Raw genomic sequence first — 6974 nt, forward strand, 5'->3', positions numbered from 1 at the left:
TGATCAAACCTCTCATTTGTTTGGGTTTGAAATGTAATAAATTATGTTTGAGATTTCATTAGCTTTGCCATTATTTCTTCCAGATTTGGCTTTTTCTCTTCGGTGTGTTGTGGTGGTTTATATAAGCCAGGTCTTTGTTGATTGAAAGTATTGTTTTGAGTTGATTGGTTATTCAGACCTTGTTGGTTGTATGAGTTATTGTTGGGTCCATTTGGATTGTAAAGAATGTTTTGATTTCGATTGAAGTTTGGCCTTGGCGGTTGATAATTATTTTGATAATTATTTCCCGGCCTTTGGTTCATGTGGGAAACATTCTCACGTTGTTCCATCGTTTGTTCAATGTGACAATCTTTTGTTAAGTGTGGTCCACCGCATTGCTCACAACTGATTCGTATTGCGTGAATATATTTAGTCATCTTTTCCATTCGTCTCTCGAAAGCATCTATTTTTGCGGAAACGGAATCAAAGTCATGTTAGATGAACGAAAAATATCTTTTTCCTGGTGCCACTCATGTGAGTGGGAGGCTGTATTATCAATAATTTTGTGAGCTTCGGTTGCGGTTTTCTTCATAATGGAACCACCAGCTGCTGTGTCGATGTCTTTTCGTGTCGCAACGTTGACACCTTGATAGAATATTTGTACTATTTGGTAAGTGTCTAAACCCTGTTGAGGACATCCTCTCAACAACTTTTCGAATCTTGTCCGTGCCTCATATAATGTTTCATTTGGCTTTTGCGCGAAAGTAATAATTTCTCCTTGAAGTCTTACGGCTTTAGATGCCGGAAAGAATCTTTTAAGAAATTTCTCAACTAAAACATCCCATGTGTCAATCGCTCCTTCGGGTAACGATTATAACCAATCTTTGGCTTCTCCCTTTAAAGTCCAGGGAAACAACATGAGATATATTTGTTCATCCTCAACTTTTCTGATTTTGAATAGAGTACAAATCCTATTAAAGGTTCGAAGATGTTCGTTTGGATCTTCTTTTGGCGTACCACTATATTGGCACTGATTAGTTACCATGTGTAGGATTTGTCCTTTGATTTCATAATCTGGCGCATTAATGTCTGGCTTAATAATGGCGTGACCTTGGCCAGTGCGTGTATCTCTCATTCGATCTTCCATACTTAGAGGTTCCGTTACTTCCATAATTGAATTTATTGAATCCGAATCACTAGAAGATTCTGATTTAACGGTTTGTGGTTCAGGAGGAATGATTAGTGGTTCAGGATCTTGGAATTATCCTTGAATATCCTCCGGGTTCTCAATTGTGAAGTCGGGTTCAAAAAATGGATTATCGGAATTTTGAATTGGAAAACTTGTTCAACTAGATGATGATTCTAAAGAAAAATCAACGGCGATTATATTGGCTAGATGTCTTGATCGGGTTACAGGTGGTGAACGTATGAAAGGTGGTGAACGTTTTGCTCGGTGCATTCACTGAATATCATATTAGTTATAAAAATAAAAAATTATATAAGTTATTAAATTAATAGACTTTTCTGATTTTGCCCACGTTTCGAATAGCCAATAGATGCAGCAGGTAGCCAGGACCTTTTAAATTGGAAGCCCACAACTCGCCACTAACAAATCGAACTATTACTACGAACCAGAAAATTTGGATGTCTATCAATTTAACTGCTTAAAATAATTTTTTCGTCAAAATTTTGAAATAAAAATCTATGTCCTAAAAATTAGAGCGTAGAAATGAGAAAGAAGAAGAGTGCGTCGAAAAACGTCGAATAATAAAAAGTAGAAAAATAAAAATAAGAAAGTAGAGCGTCGAAACTTAAAAGTCTAAAAACTAAATATTAAAACTTGCGTCTAAAGGTATTAAAGCTTAAAAGGAATTCTATATCCAAAACGGCAATAACTTAAAAAGGCACTAAAATCTATTAAATATAAAAGCGATAAGCGACGTTGTAAAATTCTAAAGCACCTAAATCTTAATCTAAAGAAAAAGCACTTAAGGGATTTTACGGCAAAGCCTAAAAATCTAGAAATATGAAATTACTACGGCAAGATACTAAGTTTAAAACTAGTTATGAACGAAAAATATACAATTTACGAATTAAACGATTAAAAATATAAATTATAACTAAAATGATAAAAATACAAATTTTATAAAAATATTATTTTTATATTATTTATATAAAAGGATTAATATAAATATGTAAATAATAATAATTAAAACTTAAAATACAAATTATATTAAAACTATATAATAATTAAATTAAACCCTAATAATAATAATTATTATAAAATTATAACCTAAAATGGCAATTAATGCTCGGGTTTTGACCTGTCAGAGCAGGATACGCGATCGCGTAGGGTTTACCCTTTGTAGCTCCGTGATTGCGGAGGGATGCAGGTTCAAAAATGGGTGCAGGCCAAAACAGGTTTGGCAGTTTCAGTTTTATAATTTATTTGATTTTTAATTTTTTTATTGTTTTTTACAAAATAATATATATACAATTTATATAAAAATAAACTTATATTTTAAAGATTTAATAAAAATACTTTTTATAGATAAGTTCTTAAAAATATATATATATTTTTTTCTTATTTTTTTAACACTTATTATAAATACAAAATATTTTTTTACTAAATTAAAAGTTATATATTTTTACACAAATATACTTTACAAAAATATAGCATTTTGTTTTTACCGATTCCCCGGCAGCGGCGCCAAATACTTGATGTGTGTAGCGGTGTATACAAAATACTATTATTGTTTATTACGAAATACGACGAAATTACACAAGTTTTATTTATTTATTTATGAGATATACCTAAACCTTGCTACAACACTATAGGCAGTGTACCTAATCGTAGAGTAGTGTAGTTTTTAGTAAGTCCGGTTCGTTCCACAGGGAGCTAGTGATAATGTACTATATTTTTAACAACTATATTTATACAAATATATATAATTATATATAGGTAGTAATATTATAAAAGGGGGTTTTACCGTTTAATGACCGGTTTATCGATTTTAAATATTAAGCGTAAAGATAAATGACGATAATTAAAGTGCGTAGAATAAATAACAATATTTAAATGACAATATATAAAATTGCGAATAATAAAATGACAGGAAATAAAAGTACGATGAGAAATACAATAAAAGAATTATGCTTATTTAAACTTCCGTAATCATGATGTTTGACGTTTTAATTTTAATTTATTTCTCTGGTTTAATTGTCCTTTGTCCTGGTTTATTTGATACCTATCTGGTTTTTGTCCATAATAGTCCATCGGTCATAATTATAAAATGCTCGTCAAATTAACCTTATTCCCGAAGTCAAATATTCCAACTAATTAGGGATTCAAACTGTAACAAGGCTTTAATACTTTGTTAATAATTACACCAGGTTATCGACTGCGTGTAATCTAAGGTTTTAATACTTTGTTAACAATTACACCAATTATCCTTGTATGTAATCCACCCCTATTTTAATTAGTCCATGATACATTAATTTATTCACTTGGCCATAATGAATAATCAATTACCCAATCCAATTGATTATTTAAATGATTGTAAATGATGTCGTATAAACGTCACTAAATAGGACATTCGTAATCATTTTAATAATTATTAGATTAACTAATTTGAAGATAGGTTCGACAGGTTCCAATGAGTTTTCATTCAATTAGACAATACCCCCCACCTATTAATAGTCAATAGTCCAATGTTCACAAGTGTCGGTCTTTTGTCCAAACCCTAATTATGGTACAAAATCCAATAACCCCGTCTTTAATATTTAGTCTAACATCACGATTACTTCGGCTCAAATAAGTATAATAATAATTTAGTTACGAGACATTAATTTAAAAAGGAAGAACATAGCTTACGGTGATTATTAATAGCGTAGCATTTTACGGACAGAGTTCTGACTTTAAAACCCGTAAAACATTTCTTACAATAACCCAAATTATTATTAATATTAAATTAAACTTTAATATTATAAATATAAATATATATATCGTATATAGATAGAGAGATTGAGTGAAAAAGGATGCAGAATTCGAGCAGAATGCGTGAGCTTTTATAGACCCACTTTGAACTGTACAGCTCCGCGAGTGCGGTACTTTTGTGCCTTACAGCTCCGCGAGTGCGGAGCTTCGGCTTCCAGCTCACCAAATTGAGTTAAACGTGGACTGCTGAATATTATAATATATAATATAATAATATATAATTTTATATAATTATATATATATTATATTATATTCTTGTGCATAGTTGACTTGTAATTTTAGCTCCGTTGAGTTGTACGTTGATGCTCGGTTTATGTCTCAGTTTCGAATTTTCGAACGCCTTTTCGTACGCATAGATATCGTGTACTTTACGTTTCACGGCTTGTACTCTTGTCATTTTTAGGCTTTTCTCATCAATAAATTGAACCACTTGGATTGTACTTTATAATTTTTAGCTTTTTGGTCATTTACGTCTTCAAATCGTCATTTTCTTCTTTTGTCTTTGCACTTATTTATTTAAACGAATATTACATAAAAATAGAACAATTGCAACTAAAAGCTTTACATATTGGAAGGATATTGCTATGAAATATATGTTCCTTTTTAGCATTATCAATGATTGAATACAATAATGATGGGAAAGAAGAGGAGCATGCAGCAGAAGAGGTAAAAAAAAAAAATACTTTCTTACCATTATAAAGAAATTAGAAATAAAACATACATTTCATGTACTTAAATAACATATGAAATTTAGTTTGATGTTTTCAACTATATGTAACATATATCGGTTGTATCATAAAAAAAATGAAATGTATGTTAATAAAACTTAACTAAAATACATCAAAAAATTAAAAAAAAAAATTTGCAGGAATTTAAAAGGGAATTGAAGAGGGGATATCTACCTGTTGAAAAATATCTTTTAAAGCTTAAAGAAGCTTTTATCAAATTTCCAAATCGCGTGGAGATTAAGGAAATTTCAAGAAGCCTACAAAGTATTATTCTAGAAATGAGACCAGCATGGAGTGAGAAGATGAATCCTACAGAATCAAGTGAAGCAAACAAATATGATGATCAAAATGAAGGAGAAACAGAGACAAAAGATGATATATTTGATGATGTTACTGAAGAGGTTAAAGTAGCATCATCTGTTTTAGAAAGTTTGAAAACAGGATGCTTGAACAAGGAGGATGAAGAAACTAGAAAAGATATTGCAGCTGTCTACAGATCACCATTTAACAAAAGGGAGGTTCATCTCAAACAAAAAGTTGAAATTGAAGAAGCAAACATTTCAAGGTACTTGATGAGCTTAGGAGAAGACAAAAGGTAATGTGATAAAATAAAAAATATGTTATTAAATATTTATCTCAAAAATACTATATTAATGTTCAAATACAACTAATGTATACTAATAGTTATATATTTTATACAGTTCAACTGTGTACATGAATGGAGAAGAAGACTTCTGTTTTTATGAATGTCTATTGACCTTAATGTACCCAACATGGGTGAGTTCCACTATAATAGACATATGGTCAAGTATATTGAACGGGCAACAAGCTGATGCTGTACCAACAACACCAAAAAGATTTTTCATGCCGACATCCGTCGTGGTAAGTAAACTATATTAAACATATACAAAAAATTTATTGATGAAATCATTTACTAACTTAGTTTTAAAAAAAAATCACGTAATATAGGGACCGGTTATGATGAATTGTCCTAGTATCAGAAAAAAAGATCAGGAGGAGTTCAACAGAAGTGTTGAGCATTGTCTAAGGCATTTTAAAATGTATGAGGATTTGAAAGGAATTGATCTGGTAAGATAAACAAGCTATTTGTATATATTAAATCAAATTATTTAACTAAAAAAACAAAAATATAGAATTGAATGATTATATGCAATTAATCTTCCCGGTTTGCAAATCGCAACACTACTACATGTTATGCTTCAATCTAAGAAATGGAATTTTGGAAATCATTGACAATTCGGAAGATCTGATAAAAAATAACAACAAATATACAAACATCCTGAAGAAATATGTAAGTACAAATTTCTAATGTATATTTTCATCAAAGAAATTCAAAAGTTATAAGACTAATGTACAAATTAAAAAAAAATGTATATATTTTGATTTACATATATATGCTCAAATCATATCTAGAAACTAAAGGTAACAAAAATTTAGCAAGACAAATTGGAAAAGTTGTAAATGAGCTGCAAATGAATTGGAGAACAGTGGACAATACAAAAGACTGTGGAGTTTTCCTGATGCGTCCCATGGAAACTTACAGAGGAGAATATCCATGGGAATCTGAACTAAAAAAGGAGGGTTCGAAGCAAGATAAGCAGCTACTCGAATTAAGAATCAGATATGCAGTGAAGATAGTGACTGATGAAAATAACACATTATGGTCTGACATGGAAAAAAGATGGAAAAAATATGATGCAGATTTTACTGAAAAGAAAAAGAAACAAAAACTGGATAAAGCAGCACCTATAGTGTTGAAGATGATTGAAGATAGTTTTAAAAGGAAACAAGTTGATAAAAATTTAATAAAAAAAGAAACAATGTTTGTAATTTGATGTTATTTTGAAACAATTAGATTAATTTCTATAAAAATTGATAAGACTCGTGAATGATGTTTATATTAAAAAAAATGCTACTTTCGTGCAAAATTTCCAAACAAAAAAACATTAACATACATATGATGTATGTTAAAGTTCTTTCTAAGTTTCAGGCACAAAAATCATTAAAAAAATATATTCAATATGATACATCCGATGTATGGGTAACCAAAATTAAGTGTGTTTTGTTGTATTTGAAGTGTATTCTAATCCCAAAAAAAGAATAACCTAGAAGCCTTCCTTCCTTCTATATAATAAAGGATAAAATTTATTCATTCTATCCCTATCTCTCTCTCTTAAAAAAGGAAAAAATCTACAAAAAATAATAAAAGAGAAAAATGTCTGCTTCAACATCAAAACCCTCAAAATCAA

The 6974-nt window shown here is 30.0% G+C and overlaps 1 non-coding gene across 1 annotated transcript; it reads left to right on the top strand.

The window, feature by feature from the left end:
• Window positions 1-659: 659 nt before the first annotated feature.
• On the top strand, window positions 660-766 carry LOC139865273 (small nucleolar RNA R71). Its single transcript, XR_011764797.1, has one exon. It is a non-coding gene; the product is annotated as a small nucleolar RNA R71 (small nucleolar RNA).
• Window positions 767-6974: the final 6208 nt, after the last annotated feature.

This window comes from Rutidosis leptorrhynchoides, chromosome 8 (assembly GCF_046630445.1).
Source record: "Rutidosis leptorrhynchoides isolate AG116_Rl617_1_P2 chromosome 8, CSIRO_AGI_Rlap_v1, whole genome shotgun sequence".
Lineage (NCBI taxonomy): Eukaryota > Viridiplantae > Streptophyta > Magnoliopsida > Asterales > Asteraceae > Rutidosis > Rutidosis leptorrhynchoides.